This window comes from Lithobates pipiens, unplaced genomic scaffold (genome assembly GCF_037356315.1).
Source record: "Lithobates pipiens isolate NorthernLeopardFrog02 unplaced genomic scaffold, aLitPip1_a1.2 Scaffold_28, whole genome shotgun sequence".
Lineage (NCBI taxonomy): Eukaryota > Metazoa > Chordata > Amphibia > Anura > Ranidae > Lithobates > Lithobates pipiens.
Window position 1 is genome coordinate 36368222 of NW_027507789.1, and position 20252 is coordinate 36388473.

Consider the following 20252-nt stretch of genomic DNA (forward strand, 5'->3'; position numbering starts at 1 on the left):
GCTAGTAGCCAATAGCTTTGGTGTAGGAATTTGATCTGAGCATGCGTGGCACTTTGTCCGATCGGAATTCTCTACACATGATCGGACAAAGTCCAATCGGATCATGTTGTCGGAAAGTTTTATAGCCAAGCTGGAAAACTTGGTCCGTCGGATATTCCGACGGAAACAGTCCGATGGAGCCCACACACGGTCAGATTATCCGACAACATGGTCCGATCGGACATTTTCCATCGGAATGTCTGACTGTGTGTACAAGGGCTAAGAGGCCCCCCCCCCCAGGAAACTAAAGTGTCCCAGGCCCCCCAAGGTCTAAATCTGTCCCTGCTGCTGTCTATAGCCTGCAACCCTCATCAGTGTATTGTGATGGTGGGGAAGTCTCCCTGCTGTCAGAATACAATAGATCAACAGGGAGGATTTCTCTATCCACCTCAAATGTGTGGATGAGACAATGGGGTCATTTTTTTTTTTAATCCAACCCTCTGGTTGAATAAAGAAAAAAAAAAAAAAAGATTTACCTATGGGCTGCTTTACTCATACCTGATGGCCCACTGGGAAGCTGGAAATTGATTGGCGGTATAATGCCCCATACATACAGTCGGACATTCCGACCACAAAATCTTTTTGACCGAAACTAGTCTTGCATACACACGGTAGCACAAAGTTGTCGGAAAATGCGATCATTCAGAACGAGGTGACGTTATACACGTACGACGGGACTACGTAGAGGCCAGTAGCCAATAGCTTTCGTCTCCAATTTTTTTCTGTGCATGCACAGCACTTTGTGCAGCAGAATTCTCTACACACGATCAGAAAAAGTCTGATCGGATTTTGTTGTCGGAAAATTTTAGATCCCGCTCTCAAACTTTTTCCGTCGGAAATTCTGACGGAAAAATACCCGATAGAGCCCACACACGATCGGATTTTCCGACAACATAATCCGATCGGACTTTTTCCATTGGAATTTCCGACCGTGTGTATGGGGCATTAGACTGCATTCTGACTTCCGAACAGCAGCAGATAGTTTGATGTGGCTAAACCCCTCCTCTGGACGCAGCAACTGTCACTGATTTAGCTGCGGCCAGTTTGAGCACAGCCAAAGCTCAGCAGATGGGCCAACCATGGATGCACACACTGGATACATCTAGGATTGGTCGGAGACTCTATTCGCATGCACTCAGATGAGTGGTTACATGCAAACAGCAGTGGCGCTGACCATTTTACAGAGTACAAGCACACAGTGTCTGCAGGCAGCGTTTACAACTGATTCCTGCTTGCGGCCTTCTCTGGCCATCTGAATGTAGCCAACAGTGATAGCCATGATCTTCTGGGTTATGCTCAGGTTCCATGTGAGCGGTTGCCCCACTGCACACTGAGCACAGGGGGTCACCTGTTCAGCACCGCTATGCTGTTTGTGTTTTTGTCAATTATGATGACCTCTCCACCCCTCCTCTCTACCTCATCCAATTAAATAATGCCTTGTATTCTTTGAAAAAATATAGGGTGTTCTATAAACAGTGTTGGTGCCACACAGGCAACCCTCCTGTGGGCAGCCGCTTACATAGAACCTGAGTAGGACCCAAAAGATCTGCCTGATAACTGTAGTAGCGCCAACTAATAGTGATTTCCAGTGTCCCCAGTGGTCCTTCACATATGAGTGATGCATACTTACATGGTGCCAAGCCTGACCAATGTAACTATGCAATAAAAATACTGTAATTCCTGGAGTTGTGCTTTAAAGGAGAAGTACAGCCAAATCTCATTTGGCTGTACTTCTCCTGTGGCTTCCAGGAGTGCAGATCATTCTGCACTCCTGTGACCTGTTTTCAGCAGACAGCTGAAGCCCGCTGTTGGCTTATATCACAGTGCTGGTCCAGGCTTTGGCAAGATCGTGACCATATGGTGGGGATCCACCCACATGTTTGGACCGGCACCCAGCTTGGCCTCTCAGCGGGCAGCTGAAAGCCTGAGCCAGCCGCTCCCGCCCCCTCCACAGCCCAGTGCTCCAGTGAGCGTGGGAAGACAGAGCAGAGAGCCCTCAGAACTGAGTGATTGGCGATCTTTGATCGCTCGGTTCTCAGTGTTAGAGCCGACAGGGGACAGATGTAGCATCCACCTAGGTAAGTATGATTCTGAAATAAAATGCAAAACCACGCTTTTCTTTTAACATTGCCAGAAATCACAAACTTTAGGACTCATTCACTGTAAAAAAAAAACAAGCCTATTTCTGTACCCGGCAGTGACAGGCCTTTGCACACAGCTGCCTGTACAAATCAATGACAGACTATGCCCATACGCTGGTAAATGTAAGTCTGTTACATGTGCGCCTGTGGATGCAAACCGTTTGCACCCAGGATCATTCATTATTTATTCCAGGTACTTATATACTGTAGCGCCACCAATTTATGCAGCACTTTACAAATACACTTGTTTTCTATGGTGTGCAGGCCTCTTCGCACGTGTGAATATTAGGGATCGACCAATATCGTTTTTTTTGGTGCCAATACGAAGGCGATATTCCGCCCACCTCTCTTGGCGATAGCCGATATTTTTTGCCAATATTTTGTACATTTAAAATGTTTTTTTTTTACACTACCATTTTATTTTTTGTTTTTTATCACTGTTATTGCTGTCACAAAGAATGTAAACATGCCTTGTGACAGTAATAGGCAGTGACAGGTACTCTTTATGGATAAATTGGGGGTCTATAATACCCCAAACCCCTCCTCTGCACTACAAAGTATTCAAAACTTCAAGATCGGCGTTTTTGAATACTTTATTTTTTTTTAAACTGGCATCTTTAAGATGCCAGTAATCCATGAAGTGATATCATGACATCGTTTCCGGATTACCAGATCTGAGACCCGAATGAAGCATCGGATTTGTTCGGGTCTTCGGGAAAACCCCTTGAAGCAATATCGGTAATATTGGTCAGTTTTTTCACTGATACCAATACTTTGAAAAAAAGTGAATATGGGGCGCACCGATAATCGGTCAATTCCTAGTGAATATGCCATACAACTATAAATTGACTACTGGATTAGTACTAAACTGACTATTGGATTAGTACTAAAATATAACCTGTCTTGAAAAAAAAAAATGGAACAAAATGAAATATGTACATAATAGACAAAATACAATACATAACAAACATACATACATACAAAAAAAATAAAATAAAAATAAGAATGTATGGCCACCCCGTTGTATTTTATACTTATATACTGTAGCGCTATCAATTTACGCAGCGCCGTCAATTTACGCAGCGCTTTTACAAATACGCTTGTTTTCTATGGTGTACGGCCCTCTGCGCACGTGTGAATAAACCCTAAATCTATAAAACAACTACTGGATTAGCATTCAGATCTAACCTGTCTTGAGACTTTATAAAAAAAAAAGAAAGGAACAAAAATGAAAATATATACATAATAGACCAAATACATAATAAAAAAATAAATAAAATGAATGTATGGCCACCCCGTTGTATTGCACTGTATCCAACAGTACATTACCTTTAGTGCAATAAAAACTATTGAATGAAAAAAAACAAACAAACAAAAAAAACAACAATATCAAAAATACTAAAAAAAAAAAACAAATCCGTACGGATTTATAAAAGGATCTGTAAGAACAGTCTTTCTTGCCCATAGCAACCAGATTTCTCATTCTTGTCATTCAGTAACCTGGAGCGGGCGGTAGAAAGCCGGGGCTCCGATTGGTTGCTATGCGAAACATACATTTCCCCACATACTTTAACTGAAATCCCACGTCCTATAATGGAAAGGGACCTTGCATCAGACAGTGAATGATTGCTAATGCTATTAAAATGACAGTGCAATCAGGTATAGAGCCAACCATTCACATTGGAATGACATCAAGATTCTAAATACAGAATATTGATCATAGACACTGGTTTTGCCAGCATGATGAATATAAAGGATAATTCGATTTTCAAATGCTGTAATATTAAAGAGTATTATTGATATCATTATTATTCATTTAAACAATGCCAATAGTGATGATTTTATTTTACATGACAAGCTTTAGGATTATAGACGAGCACTGAATGGTGGATGACCATCATTAAAATGAATTATTTTAGACTAACGCTAATGACACGGGGATGACAGGACAGAATGATTAATTATTACGAGGAAAGGCATATTACATAAAAAAAAAAAAAAAAAGACAGTGTTGTGTTGTGTTATGCAAGAAAATAATTTTCAATGTGTCACACCCAGTGTATACAAAAGAAGTCTCTCTAGATTGCAAAGGGAGTGGTGGCGAGATTAAAAATGTGTCTATGTGTTTGCTGGTTGTACAGTAAGACACGCTCGTGTCTCTGTGTACAGGTGTGTATCGGGATTTCAGTGCGTTTTGGAGGCATGTGTGTTTGGGGTGTGAAGGTCCGCACACACGCGTGTGTTACCCAGTGACTGGATAAGGTGTGCAAATTGATCATGGCTACCTAAGCTGTATTTATTTCTTTATAGATGGTGTTTGGCATTTTGATTTTTTTTTTAAGGATTTAATAGAAAAAATAAAAATACAAAATATGCAGATTTGCATTTATGATTGATCGCTAAATCTAAATCGTATTATAATCATTAAAATGTATTATAAATATAAATATATATATATATATATATATATATATATATATATATATATATATATATAATATATATTTTTTTATTTATTATAAATGCATTAAATCTGAATCTGTCAGAGAAATTATCAAATACTTGCGGTATTTAATCAATAGACATTTACAGTTTTTTATTAGATGTACAGAAAAAGTATCAAATTTTGCAAACGCCAAGAGAATTGTAAATCAAAAAATAAATAAAAAAAATCGCTAGTTGGCGCGGACTCCAAGACATCCCCATAAGTTACCGGCTTTCGCAACGACAATATAGACGCCTTAGCCAATTTTGAAGTGGCGATATCAATTTCTGAGGATCTACCTTTTGTGTGGGTGCTTTTTTTTAAAGTGGGTGTGTACACGCACGTATGTGTACATGCAATCCTCTGCATGTAAGATAGGTGTGTGTATGTGTATGTGTGTACTCCAGATGAGCACGGTACAATGTGACAAGGCGGAACGCCTGGGGGACATGATAAAATGGCAGGAGCAAATTCGAAATGAGACGGCACAGCTGCTAAGAATACAGTAAGAGCCCAGGAAGGAGTCTGCTGTAATAAGGTGAAATAGCAAGATGATTGTGTGTGTGTGTGTGTGTGTGTGTGTGTGTGTGTGTACTGCAGCCACAGGCAGATGTGTGCTGGATTATCTTGACAGCTTGCAATGTGCAGAATAGGGTGGCGAAGGAGGGTGGGAGTTAAAGGGGGATCTACCGGTGGAACCAGACACCGCTCCCCAACTCCTTCCCTACCGATTAGGCCCCTGCGAGCGAAGGGTTAAGGCGGATGAAAATGGCAATAATCGATGGCAACGCTTAATGATTAATTCGCCGGTAACAGATTAAACAGCCACTTACCTGTCAGCGTAGAGAGGGAGAGAGAAAGAGGGGGCTATGGGTGGGCTACTCTTCAGCGAGCCATAGAGATCTTCAAATGCATACTCCCCAGGCAGAGCATTGCAGAAGGAGCAACTGCAGAGTGGATAAATGGGAGAAAATCGTAGGGATCAGGCGGGGGGGGATTGCAGCAAATGCCTCCCAAGGTTCCCTTAGACCTTTCTTAGTTATAAGTGAATACAGATGAGGCTGTAATGCAGCACAGGGAGACACTGCAAAGGTAATGCTTGCAGAAGAGGCTGGGCTGTGCAGGAAAACAAGGAGGCTGGGGCAGAGAGAGAGAGAGAGAAAGAGAAAGGAGAGAGGGAGGGTGAGAGAGAGAGAGGGAGGGAGACAGGAGGCTGGGCACAGGAGAGCGAGATCCAACCTCCTGAGATGGAAAAAGAGATTTTTTTTTTTTTTTATGCTGTGTGTGTGCTCCAGTGCAATAGATACAGAGGATGCCCCACCTAGTGTGTGTATGGGATTAGTGTTTATTCCTGTCCCTACTAATGGCAGAGATTGCCTGCCTCCCCCCGCTAATGCATCCAGCTGCTGAACACCAGCAGGCTGGAATGGGTTAATAGCCTCATCTGGATTGCAGGGACTCACAATGACTGCAATCAAGCTAATGGGCTCTGCAGCTGATCTGCTGGCATGCTAAGCCTCACATCACTCGGCGTGCAGCAATGCTGCAAAGATCTGACATGTGTGATGCACCCGCCTATATGCGATCTTACATTCTTGTGCTACGCTCTCAGCAAAAGGCAGGCTAGAGTCCTCTATTTAGTCATTGATCGCTGAACAGCATGCTGTATGTAGGTTTTGTGCTGAAAAACTGTTATTAGGCCTCAGTTTATGAACTGGTGACATTTCAGGTTCCATACAGTAGCCACTGCTCAACCCCCACTTCCACTTAATGACATTTACTAAATGCTGTTTTTTGTCCCTTTTTAGGTTACCCGATTACTCTGGATTTTAGCGAAGATCGGAAGATTATTGGTTATTACAGTGGGGAACATAATTATTTTATCCTCTGATTTTGGAAGAACATTTACAAAGAAATGAAGGGTTTATAATTTTTATCAAAAGTGTATTTTAAATGATAGACGCAGAATACCCATAGCTCCCAACTGTCCCTGATTTCGAGGGACTGTCCCTGATTTCGAGCCTCTGTCCCTCATTTGTCCCTCATTTTGGTCTGATCTATAAAGTTGTATATAAAATGCACTTTTTATCTTTCAAAAAGGGTTTTTCTAGTGCTAAACCTTGGGGATAGAACAAAGGCACCACTCTAAGTGCAGTAAATCAAATAATGACTCACAAAGGTACACTAGTGACAGGCATGTAGGCATAAACTTCCGGATATCCGTGAAGTGGATCAGAGCCGTGGGCTGGATGACGGCGGTGTCTGGGAAGCAGGCTGCGTCGATGGTTGCTGACACTTCCGGTCATTGGAGCGCACGCCGACAACCACGGGGATGAGGTCACTTCCGGAAACGCGTCGCCTACTGGCTATAGTTTCCGGAAGTGACCTTGTCGGTGTGCGCTCCAATGACAGGAAGTGTAATCAAGGGGGTGTGGCAGGGGGCGTGTCCTATGCCTACATATGTTTGTTAGTAGGTGTCCCTCATTCCCATCTCAAAATGTTGGGAGGTATATACCAACCAAAAATCCAGAAAAAACCCACAATACAAATGTTTTAAATTGAGTTGCAGGTCAGTGAGTAAAATAAGTATTTGATCCCCTACCAACCGACAATAATTCTGGCTCCCACAGACTAGCTACAGTATGTGGTAAACGTGTTTGGAGGAAGAAAAATGCTGACTAGTGTTGGGCTTGGGCATGTTCGGATCAAACCCACCAGGAAGAGAAAGATGCCTCTAAGCCCTTGTACATACGGTTGGAGATTCCGACGGATTGTGTCCGATCGGATTGTTTTGTCGGATATTCCGACTGTGTGTGGTCTGCATCAGACTGTTACCATCGGAGTATCCAACGGACCAAGTTTTCCGACTTGTTGGTAAAATTTTCAGACAAAATGCTCCGATCGGACATACTCCGATCATGTGTAGAGAATTCCAATCGGACAAAGTGCCACGCATGCTCAGATCAAATTCCTACACCAAAGCTATTGGCTACTAGCCTGAACGTAGTCCCGTCGTAACAAAATAATGTCATCACGTCCGACCGTGTGTATATAACAGTTTCGGACAAAATCCGACGGATTTGGTTGTCGGAATCTCCGACCGTGTGTACAAGGGCTAAGTGCAGTGGTTAACAGATTTATTACAGGCACAATGGGATTAAAATCACTTACAAGATAGTAAGAGGTCATAGACATATAATAATTTGTCCTCATGCGGATCGCTGTAATCCTCATCTGTCTGGTGGAGAGAGAGCTGTCCTGCAGCTGTCAGAGTCCTTGGGGACATGGATTGGCGAGGAGGTGAAGATGCGATGAGGCGCCTGAGTTCTGGAACGCATACAGCTGATGTGATATCAGGTGAAGGTGATGGGTGGTAACGCGTTTTGGAGCACAGCTCCTTCATCAAACCACGTGTGTATGTGCAACTCACTGCCTATGGCGGTGTGCAGTGATGGCTTCCTGATGGGTTCGAACCGAACACACCTCAGACCATCACTAATGCTGACTATGACCCTAAGAACACAAGTCCTACAGTCAAGCACAGAGGTGGAAAACATTATGCTTTCGGATTGTTTCTCTGCTAAAGGTACAGGCCAACTTTGCTGCATTGAGAGTCCAATGGATGGGGCTATCTATTGTAAAATCTTGGATGAGAACCTTCTCCCCTCAAACAGAACGCTGAAGATGGGTTGTGGATGGGTCTTCCAGCATGACAATGATCCAAAACATACTGGCAAAACAACAAAGGAATGTCTCAAGAAGAAACACATTAAGGTCTAGCCAGTCTCCAAACCTTAATCCAATAGAAAATTTATGGAGGAGCTGAAACTTCGGTTGCCAATTGACAGCCAAGAAACCTTAAGGATTTAGAGAAGATCTGTAAAGAAGAGTGGACCAAAATCCCTCATGAGATGTGTGCAAACCTGGTAACCAACTACAAGAAACATCTTACTTCTGTGCTCACTGCTTGCCAACAAGGGGTTCTCCACCAAGAACTAAGTCCTGTTTTGCTTGGGGATCAAATACTTATTTTGCTCACTGAACTGCAACTCAATTTATAACATTTGTATCATGTGTTTTTTTTCTAGATTTCTGGTTGATATTCTGTCTCTGTCATTTAAAGGAGGAGAAGTCCAGCCTGAGCTCGTTTGGCTGGATTTCTCCTATGGGTCACAGGAGTGCAATTCGTTTTGCACTCCTGTAACCCGTTTTCAGTAGACACCGGTCTGAAGTCCGATCTCTGCTGACATCACCAATGTCAGTCCAGGCATCTGGTTATCCATACTCTGGGAATCTGGATCCACCAGGTGTGGACTGATAGCCTGAGACTGATAGCCGTCTCAGCCTCGTACTGAGAGCCAGAGACGGCCGCCCCACCACAGCTCATCACTCCAGTGAGCATGGAGGAGCAGAGCAGAAGAGCTGCTGATTGACAGACAGCAGCTCTCTGCTCGGGGAGCTGAGAGAGCCGAGCCATCCGCGATGTTCGATGGCTCGGTTCTCAGTGCAGAGGCGGTGGGGGACATAGGTGCATTTTAAAAGAGAAGTATGGGATTTTTTTGCCCCATAATCATACTTACCTAGGTGAATGCAGCATTGGTATGATTATGGGGGGGAAAAAAATCCCATACTTCTCTTTTAAAATACACCTATGATAACAATTGACCCTTCATTTCTTTATAAATGGGCAAACTTACAAAATCTACAGGGGATCAAATAATTATTTTCCCCACTGTACATACAGTATAACAGGGTGTCACTAAAGGGTCAGGGTCATATCATTGTTATAGTTCAGTATGATGAACTGAGTCAGCCCTTGATTTCTTAAGCTGGCCATAGATGGCTGAATCTCAGCCAGTTCAGCAGGGTCCGGCAAAGATTCAAACTATCTATGGGCAGGCTAACTGAACGACTTGTGTACAATCAGCATGTCCTATTTCTAAATGCAATTAATAATCACTGTATTCTACCGCAAGGATGGCAGAGTAGGGATGCCACAGGGATGACACAACTGCTCCACAGGCACTCTTTTCCCTTAGAAGCAGAGGAAGAACCAAGAGTTGAGGATCCACCTACCTACAGTCAAATGAGAATGCTAATCAAATATCCAAGAGTCCAAAGCAGAGCCGGTACAAGGAATGGGCGGGAGTGGCAAAGGTTTATTGGGTGTGCCTTTTCTGTTGCAAGGGCTGACAGGAGTAGTGACAGTGGCCGTGATTTTGACGAGCAAGTGTCTGCTGGTTGTAGGGTTCCCTAAGCTTGCACATCATGATCGGGGGCCCCCTTTGGGATCTTTGCACTGAGAGCTAGATGACCTTGTCCCAGCACTTGTTCAAAGTTTTTAATGATAAAATTGATTCATAGCAAAAAAAAAAAAAAGATCAATGCATTTCAAGGGCCAAACACACTCCCCCTTCATCAGGTCTACAAAATAAGTTCAAATAAAAAGGTCCTAAATATAAAAGCAAAAGGTATTTTTGTATTTGTGACCTTTATATATGTTCTTGTTTTGTAGCCCTAATGAAGGGGAAGCGTGTTTGGCCCCTGAAATGTGTTGGCTTTTTCCTGCTATAAATCAATTTTTTCATTAAAAACTTGCAGTCATTCATTAACCACTTAAACAACCGCCCTGAAGCCGTTAAATCGGCAATGGGCGGTTGTTAACTCTGAGAGGCCGTTAATTAACGGCCTCCCAGAATTCTGCTCTCGTGCGCCCCCTGGGGCGCGCACACGAGAGCATCCAAATGACGGAGTGATCACTTGTAAACAAGCCGGCGTCATGTTATGACGCCAGTTCCTCCCTCCCCCTCTCTGTACCGATCGGTACAGCGGAGGGGGAAGAGATCGGTGTCAGCAGCGATGTGGGCTGCATCTGCAGTGCCCACATCGCTGCTCACCGAAAATTAACCCCTCGATTCCCTGCATTACTCTGCAATACCCTGCCATTACTCTGCATTACTCTGCAATACCCTGCCATTACTCTGCATTACTCTGCAATACCCTGCCATTACTCTGCATTACCCTGCAATGCCCTGCAACACTCTGCAATGCCCTGCAACACTCTGCAATGCCCTGCAACACTCTGCAACACCCTGCAACACTCCGCAACACCCACCAATACCCTGCAACACTCTGCAATGCTCTGCAACACCCGCCAATACCCTGCAACACTCTGCAATGCTCTGCAACACCCGCCAATACCCTGCAATGCTCTGCAACGCAGTACTCTGCAACGCCATACTCTGAGATACCCAGCCATACTCTGAGATACCCAGCCATAGTCGGTGATACCCTGCAATACCCAGCCATAGACATCCCCCCCCCCCCCCTCCCGCCGCCCTCCGCCCTCCGGTGCTTCTACCGAATCGCTAATACGATCAAAGCCAGAATCTTTTTTTTTTTTTCAGGCTTCCCAGCTTAGAGGTGAGATGTGGGTCTTATTGACCCCACATCTCACTGTAAAGAGGACCTGTCATGCCATATTCCTATTACAAGGGATGTTTACATTCCTTGTAATAGGAATAAAAGTGATCAAAAAAATTATTTTTGGGGAAAAAAATGTCAAACTAAAATAAATAAAGTAAAATGAACAATAAAAAAAAATGTTTTTTTTAAAGCGCCCCTGTCCCCATGTGCTCGCATGCAGAAGCGAACGCATACGTAAGTCCCGCCCACATATGAAAACGGTGTTCAAACCACACATGTGAGGTATCGCTGCGAACGTTAGAGCGAGAGCAATAATTCTAGCCCTAGACCTCCTCTGTAACTCAAAACATATAACCAGTAAAAAAAAATTAAATCGTCGCCTATGGGGATTTTTAAGTAGCGACGTTTGGCGCCATTCCACGAGCGTGTGCAATTTTGAAGAGTGACATATTAGGTATCTATTTACTCAGCGTAACTTCATCTTTCACATTATGCAAAAATTGGGCTAACTTTACTGTGTTTTTTTTTTTTTTAAGCACAAAACTGTTTTTTTTCCAAAAAAAAGCATTCGAAAAATTACTGCGCAAATACCGTGCGAGATAAAAAGTTGCAAAGACCACCATTGTATTCTCCAGGATGTTTGCTAAAAAAACATATATAATGTTTTGGAGTTCTATGTAATTTTCTAGCAAATAAATGATGATTTTTACATGTAGGAGAGAAATGTCAGAATTGTCCTGGGTGCTCCAGAACGCCTGATGGCGCTCCATGCATGTTGGGCCTCTGTATGTGGCCACACTGTGTAAAAGTCTCACACATGTGGTATCGCCATACTCGGGAGTAATAGCAGAATGTGTTTTGGGGTGTAATTTGTGGTATGCATATGCTGTGTGTGAGAAATAACCTGATAATATGACAATTTTGTAAAAAAAAGTAAAAAAAATCTTGATTTTGCAAAGAATTGTGGGAAAAAATTACAACTTCAAAAAACTCATCATGCCTCTTACTAAATACCTTGGAATGTCTTCTTTCCAAAAAGGGGTCATTTGGGGGGTATTTGTACTTTTCTGGCATGTTAGGGTCTCAAGAATTGAAATAGGCCGTCAGTACTTCAGGTGTGATCAATTTTCAGATATTGGCACCATGGCTTGTGGACTCTATAACTTTCACAAAGACCAAATAATATCCACCAATTTGTACTTATTTTTACCAAAGATATGTAGTAGTATAAATTTTGGCCAAAATTTATGAAGAAAAAATTACTAATCTGCTAAATTTTCTAACAGAAACAAAGAAAAATTAATTTTTTTACAGAATTTTCGGTATTTTTTCTTTTATAGCACAAAAAATAAAAAACCCAGCGGTGATTAAATACCACCAAAAGAAAGCTCTATTTGTGTGAAAAAAAGGACAAAAATTTCATATAGGTCCAGTGTTGCATGACTGAGTAATTGTCATTCAAAATGCGAGAGCACCGAAAGCTGAAAATTGGTCTGGTTATTAAGGGTGTTTAAGTGCCCAGTGGTCAAGTGGTTAAAGTGGTTGTAAACCCACTTTTTGGACTTCTACCTATAGGTAAGCCTAGAATAAGGCTTACCTATAGGTAGTGGAAATATCTCTTAAACGTGAGCCGTTTAGGAGATATTTCACTTGTAGTCCGTTGAAAATTCCAACAGCGCATGGGCGGGGAAGAAACTGACCTAAGTGCCGCTTCTTCCTTAGCCTGTGCCGTTAATCGTGGCTCCCGTGCGCATGTGCGGGAGTGATGTCACGCGGCTCTCCCGAATCACAGAGCCGGAGTCCGCGGTCCAAAAGGAAGAGGGGCCAGAAGATGGATGCTGCCTACACAGGGGACATCGCTGGATTCTTTTGCAGGAAAGTGTCACATAATGGGCTAGTATGCGATGCCCACAGTACGAATGATGGCGCCGCGAGCGGAGCGGGGAACGAGGGGGGGGGCTTCGTTCCCCCGCATTGCTGGACCCTGGGACAGGTAAGTGTCCGATTATTAAAGTCAGCAGCAACAGTATTTGTAGCTGCTGACTTTTTTTTTTTTTTAGGGGCACCCCACTTTAAGTAAGTATTTCATAATGTGCTAGTATGTGATGCATACTAGCACATTATGGAATTGTCTTACAGGGGAAAGTTGTTTTTTTTTTTTTTTCTTTTACTGTAGCAGTTTACTACCACTTAAGAACAACTTTAAATAACGAAACATTTATTTAGAAAAAAAAAACATTGTCTATTCAAATAGCCCGTGGCATGCCCTTTATCCGCACTGATCTTATTATACACTGTATACACAGAACTCTCACTGAGTGAATCATGCATTTCCTTCTACAAACAGGGATGGCTCTGAACTGCATATATTCATTTCCTGCCTTGTGACTCTATCAGCAGTCTGTGGGTTAGTGTTGTGTGCACTGAAAAGTATGTGTGTCAGCTGGGCACAGCAGTGGCTTCCCAACATTTTTCAAGTAAGCAATGTGAAAAATGTGGACAGACAACACTTACTACAACTCTACCACCAGTATCTGGGATATAAACTAATAGGAAAATAACTAAAAGGGAATCATAGAAATAGAACAGAATGGGGGGGGGGGGGGGTAAAGGGTGACCAGACAGTTAGTATTAGTGCAGCCATCTTTGCACATGAGGAAATCCTACCTATTGATAATATTGACTCTACTATCTGTCCTTTTTGTCCAGTTTCCTTCCTAAACTCATTTGTTTTCCATTTGCTTAGACTGGCTATAAAATGGACATTCAGATAGATATTTACATTTTATTATCAAGCAGTAAAAGAACTTTGAATGAATTCTGGAAGCCGTGGCCAAAAAGCTAGGTAGAGGACAAATGACTAGTCGCCAGTAGAGATGGGCCAAATACACCTCCCCTGTTTGATAAGCACCAGAACTCCCAGACAGAGAAAAAGTTCTGACCCAAACGGCAAACCCTATTAAAGTCTATGGAACCTGAACTTGAAAAAAAAAAAAAAGTCCTCTTTTTAAAGAGGAAGGAAAGCCTCATAAATAGAAAAAAAAACCCTGCAAGACAAAGGCATAATGAGCTAGCATGCCTAGCATACTAGCTCATTATGAATTACTTACCTGAGATCGGCGCTGTGACTGGTCGAAGCCGCGATTACGCCACTCCCGCGCATGCGCGCTGTTGCTGTCACTAATGGCACGCTCAGTGCGCCTGCACGCCGTTGTCTACGGCGCATGCGCAATAGACAGTGGTGCCGCTATTTCTGCAAATATCTCCTAATCCTTTTAGGTGTGGGAGATATTGTTTGCACCTACAGGTAAGTCTTAATCTAGGTTTACCTGTAGGTTAAAGTGGTTATAGGCAAGTAATTGGTCATTAAAAGTGTATGGGGGTCTGGGTACTGCCCCAGGGGACATGTATCAATGCAAAACATTTTTAAAAAAAAGATCATTTTTACAGGAGCAGTGATTTTAACCATTTGCCTACTGGGCACTTTCACTGCCTTCTTGCCCAGGCCAGTTTTCAGCTTTCGGCACTCTCACGCTTTGAATGACAATTGGTCATGCATATACTATACCCAAATTACATTTTTATAATTTTTTTCACACAAGTAGAGCTTTATTTAATTTAATTGATTTAATCTTTGCTGGGTTTTTTATTTTTTACAAAAAAAAAAGAAAAAAGGCAGAAAATGTTTAAAAAATAAAACGTTTTTCTGATGAGGCAGCACTGAACACCACTATATAGGTGGCACTGATAAGGAGGCACTAATATGCCACACTGATGGGCACTGATAGGTGGCACAGATGAGCACCGATAGGCAGCACTGGTGAGCACTGATAGGCTGCACTGATGGGTGGCACTGATGGGCAGTACTGATGAGCAGGCACTGAAAGGCAGCACTGACTGGCATCACTAATGGGCACTGATTGGTGTCACTGATGGGCACTAATTGGTGTCACTGATGGTGTCGGGAACCATGAAACAGACGGAGACAGAAAATGCAGTAAAAATCACACATTTTAATAAAATGGTAGAACTGGTAAACGTAGTCAAAACATAGCCACGGTTTGGTAGCCAAATTGGGTAGTCAGAACAAGCCAGGAAACCAGGAAGCCAGAGATCAGCGTAGTTAGAGGCAGCAGACAAGCTCAGGAACCATCAGCCAGGCAAAAATTCAACAAGAAAACAGCAGAGAGTCTCTAGATATGTTGACCAAGGCAAAGGCGGTTGATGAAATGAAGCAGGCAGTTGAAATAGCCAGAAGTGGCTGGCTGTGGGCTTGACTGACGAGCAGGAGATGATCAACAGGTGAACCACTGTAGAATGGTGAGTACTAGCAATTAACTGACAGCTGAGCAACCTGAGCACAAAGAAGGAAGGGCTAAGAGCCCTGACAGTTGGGCACTGATTGGTGTCACTGATGGGCACTGCTGGGGCTTTACTGTAATCAGGGCACTGATCATCAATGCCCTGATTACCTGTCCTGGTCTCCCCTGTGAGGAGATGCCGCTGATCGGCTCTCTATTACACACACTCGCGGGCGTGCAAGAGCACCGGTTTTGGGTACCATCATATGAGGTCGTCCCAGAATGAGAGCGGATCCGCTATCATTTGACAGGAAATGGTTAATGTTGCTTAAAGTGCAATAATAAAAATAGAAAATTCCTTTAAATATAGCGACAGGGGGGGGGGGGGGGGGGTCCCCATAATCTGCCTGTAAAGTGGCACATCTGTAGCATGTATAGAACATGCTGCAGCAAAAATGACCAAGCAGTAGTTCCCCATAGTTTTGAATGGGGCCATACTCCCACACTATGGATGCTATGGGTAAAGGACCATTCAGGCCTCTTGGTAGCTACTGACCAGGCACAGTCATGCTGTAGATGTAAACGCCAGAATAGGCTAACATCTGCATCACAGAGCGGAAAGCAAGCCCGGACTGGCCATAGGGCAGACCGGGCATTTGCCCGGTGGGCCGGGGCTGCCCGTGGCCTGTTGATGATCAGGCCGCACAGCGGGTGGTAAGCGGCAGCCGCGGCCTGATCGTGGGTAACACAGGCCACGGCCGCCGCTCGCCTACCGCCATACGGCCGTGCCTGTGTCATGCGGAACTGGCGGCTGCATGGGCTGTGCTGTGTGTCTCTCTCACACACAGCTCAGCCTCAGCACCGCGCCGCGCTGACAGTTCCGCTCTCCTCCTCCAGCCATGGGCGTCCGCGCGGTGGGGAAAGCTGCTGCTGTCACTATTCCCCCCTCGCTCCCCCTCCCCTTCTCACGTCGGCAGCAGGGGAAGAGAAGGCGTTCCTGTTTGGTCGTTTTCCCTCCCCATTGGCCAACACAGAGGGCCAATCAGAAGAAACTAGAGGGGCATCATGGGAAATGTAGTCCCAGAGATACATGGCACCATTGGTCTCAGCAGGGAGCAGACTACAGTCCCCAGCATGCACTCTGCTGGGGTGAAAGAGAAAGCCCAGAAACAAGCTGAGGAGTGCTTGTTACAGCTACTACAGGAGACATGGCAAATGAAACAGAGGACTGTGCTGGGGGAACTAATAGCCCCAGCACAACCAGCCACGCTGCACCCCACCACCAGAGAGAGTGAAACTGCACCGCACCACCAGAGAGAGTGAGTGACGCTGCACCGCACCACCAGAGAGAGTGACGCTGCACCGCACCACCAGAGAGAGTGACGCTGCACCGCACCACCAGAGAGAGTGATGCTGCACCGCACCACCAGAGGGAGCGACGCTGCACCACCAGAGAGAGCGACGCTGCACCGCACAACCAGAGAGAGAGAGTGACGCTGCACCGCACCACCAGAGAGAGTGACGCTGCACCGCACCACCAGAGAGAGGGATGCTTCACCGCACCACCAGAGAGAGGGACGCTTCACCGCACCACCAGAGAGAGGGACGCTGCACCGCACCACCAGAGAGAGGGACGCTGCACCGTACCACCAGAGAGATGGACGCTTCACCGCACCACCAGAGAGAGGGACGCTTCACTGCACCACCAGAGACAGGGACGCTGCACCGCACCACCAGAGAGAGGGACGCTGCACCGCACCACCAGAGAGAGGGACGCTGCACCGCACCACCAGAGAGAGGGACGCTGCACCGCACCCCCAGAGAGAGCGACGCTGCACCGCACCACCAGAAAGAGCCACGCTGCACTGCACCGCCAGAGAGAGCCACCCTGTACCCGCAGCACCAGAGGGAGCCACCCTGTACCCGCAGCACCAGAGGGAGCCACCCTGTACCCACAGCACCAGAGAGCATGTCAGTGTAACTGGGCCATGGACACAATAGGAGACAGACAGTACTGGCATGGCCACAATAGGACTGGGACACTATAATATAAAGGGGACTGCCCCGTAAAAGGGCACTGTAATCATTGCAGTGTCCCTTTTTAGTGCAGTTCCCTTTATATCACAGTGTCCCTGCACATTACAGTGTGGAGGACCAACACCAGCCACCCCCGCTAATGTCTACCGAACCCCCCCCCCCGGTCCCTGGAAAGGTTGGCTGCTCAATCTAAAATGCCCGGGCCTATTTTTTGTCCCAGTCTGGGCCTGGCGGAAAGTAAGCACCAAGGCAAGGGGGTTCTAATTTTGATCATGTTAGGGTTAGGAGGCTAGGGTGTGTGGACTGAGTTGTTATGTGTACAGTAATACTCGCTTTGATATACGAGTGCTTTGGATTACAAGCAGTCTTCTGGAACTGTCACGTACCTTTAAGCAGAGCCCGGAGTGCAGGGAGTGGCCTCTCGTAAACCTCTGACTCGAGAGACCCTGGTAGTGGTGACAGGGGCTCAGGAGCACAGAGGGGCACAAGTGCCTGACTGGATAGCAGGTGGTAGAGGCAGAAGACCGTTGAAGGAGGAGGTGTATTGTAGTCCGGTGTCAGAATGCAGGCAAAGGTGAGATAAGGCTCAGCAGACAGCAGAAGGGTTCCTGTAGTCCAGCAACGGCATACAAGTGATTGCAGGAGGTGACAAACAACGGAGGGGTATTGTAGTCCAACAACGGATGCAGGTGCAATGGATAAGCGGAAGTGGAAGAGTCCAGTAGTCTGCAGCCAGAGGTAGAAGGCTACAAACGCAGAAGGAGTACAGCCAAATATTGCGGAGGACTGGGAGGTGTCCTGTAGTACAACAGCAAGCAACTTACAGTTGACGGATGGTGTAACAGTCCAGGTCAGGCACAGGCGGACAGATCAGGTACAGAAACGGAATCCAGAAGAGTAGTCGGGTACAAAGCCAAAGTCGGGGAGGCAGGCAGCAATCAGCAGAGTCGGGAACAAGCCGGGTTCGATACGGATCAGGATACAGGTACAGGTACAGGTTCAGGTTCAGATACGGATCAGGATACAGGTACAGGTACAGGTTCAGGTTCAGATACGGATCACCAGGAAGCACAGGAACGCTGTTGATCAGGCAGCAAAGCACTGAAGCATGGCTCCAGTTTAAATAGCGCTATTGGCGCCAATTTGCGTCAAACGGCCGCGCGCCGGTAACGCTCCTGAAACTGGGCAAAAGATCTTCTGCGACTTTCGCCGCTCAGACGTCCGTGAGGAGGATCTTCCTGACAGGAACCAATTATGTTGGTAATCCAAGGTACCACTGTATTTAACTTTTAACGTATACCTATTTTGAGAAGATCTCAGAGACTGCCACTGCTGACCTTCTTCTGAATTTGCTAGTTACCTGGCTGCCAAGCTGAGCTGTATGTGCCAATAACTGATACTCCTCGCTTACCAAGATAAGGCCAGCCATACACAGAGTGATTTTCTTTCCTGCAACCACAGGAACACAGTGATTATTGCTAGCGGCTATAGCAGCCGCTAATTATAATCACAAGAGAATCCAGCAGGCTGGTTGTACCCAAGTTGATCGGCCGTTCAACTTGGTATATTCAGCCTGCCCATTAATGATTAGAGTCTCAGCCAGTTCCTGCTGAACCGGCCAACAATCGAAACCATGTATGGCTAGGTCAGTGACTCTTACTACTAAAGCCAAGGGGCTAGCATGACACCCCCAGGAATAGTCTTATCAAAAGGACAGGTCAACAGTGGTAGCCACCATGTCTCTCATACCAGGTTTCCTTTAAGAATGAATTATTTTTTTTAACATTAGATCTCATTCCTGCCTGCTCATTCTTCTAGAACACTCTTCTCCGCTCCATTAGGCCATCCTCCAACCTTTTAGCTTTTAAGCACTCCTGAAAATCATTTTTTGGTAATAGATTACCCTATTCTATACATCTTCTCTCCCATCGCTCCACTAAAGCAATGGTGCAAATTGCAGCTCTGAATACTTTCCATGCTACCATGTGCAGCTCCGTTTATTGGTAACTTTTGTCTTAAAAGAACGATAATTATTTCCTCTGTAAGTCACTGAGGAGGACTGATAAGCCTGCAGTGGATAATAAAAAGTATTTTAAGCCAAGAATAATATATTGCAGCTTACCAGTCATTACAATGATGAGGAGTGAAGGATGCGTTTTTGTACTCCAAATCAGAACAGTCTAGCGTGCTAACGTTGCACCTCTGTATATACAGGGGAGCAAGTGTATTACTGGCGGGATCACAAGGTGAAAGAAGGAAAAGGAATGCAGCCACCACATCTAACTACTGGTAAGTGGTAATATATTACATTTTTGTTCTTGGGTTTATATAACCTTTAGGGGCAATTCTAGGCAGCAAGCGCAGTCAGTCAGAAAACTGAAAATGCTATTTATCAAGCACTGCCACTGTGCTAATGTCAACTAGTCTAATCAATTAAAAAAATGCAAAAATATGCATAAACACATGCGTTTATGCATCCCAGGCTATATAGAGGTTACCTCATCCATAAACAGAACCAGAACATATTAGACTTTACTGGTACCTGAGTGGAACGGCCAGACATTTTTGTATGAAAAGGTAATTATTTATTACAAAATATCAATACAAATACAATCAAAAAAACATAAAGGACCATTCAGGCCTCTTGGTAGCTACTGACCAGGCACAGTCATGCTGTAGATGTAAACACCAGACTCTAAATTGGATGTTGCAAGCTATATAATTGGACTACAAAAGAGGTCAACACGTTTCACATCTAACCGCTTTCTTAGGACCTCATTGTCTTGGTGGCAATGAACATTAGCCTATCCAAAAGACAAGCAT

General features: G+C 44.8%; 1 protein-coding gene across 9 annotated transcripts in view; it reads right to left on the reverse strand.

Annotated features, from left to right (window-relative positions):
• The window catches only part of EPB41L1 (erythrocyte membrane protein band 4.1 like 1), a 209251-nt gene extending 203399 nt beyond the window's left edge, over positions 1-5852 (reverse strand). For 3 of the 9 annotated variants that reach the window (XM_077459075.1, XM_077459070.1, XM_077459073.1), the window contains exon 1: positions 5499-5852. The gene's annotated coding sequence lies outside the window, so the exon portion shown is untranslated. The remainder of the gene's footprint in view (positions 1-5498) is intronic. The other 6 variants (XM_077459081.1, XM_077459078.1, XM_077459080.1 and 3 more) reach the window with 4 other exon arrangements.
• Positions 5853-20252: the final 14400 nt, after the last annotated feature.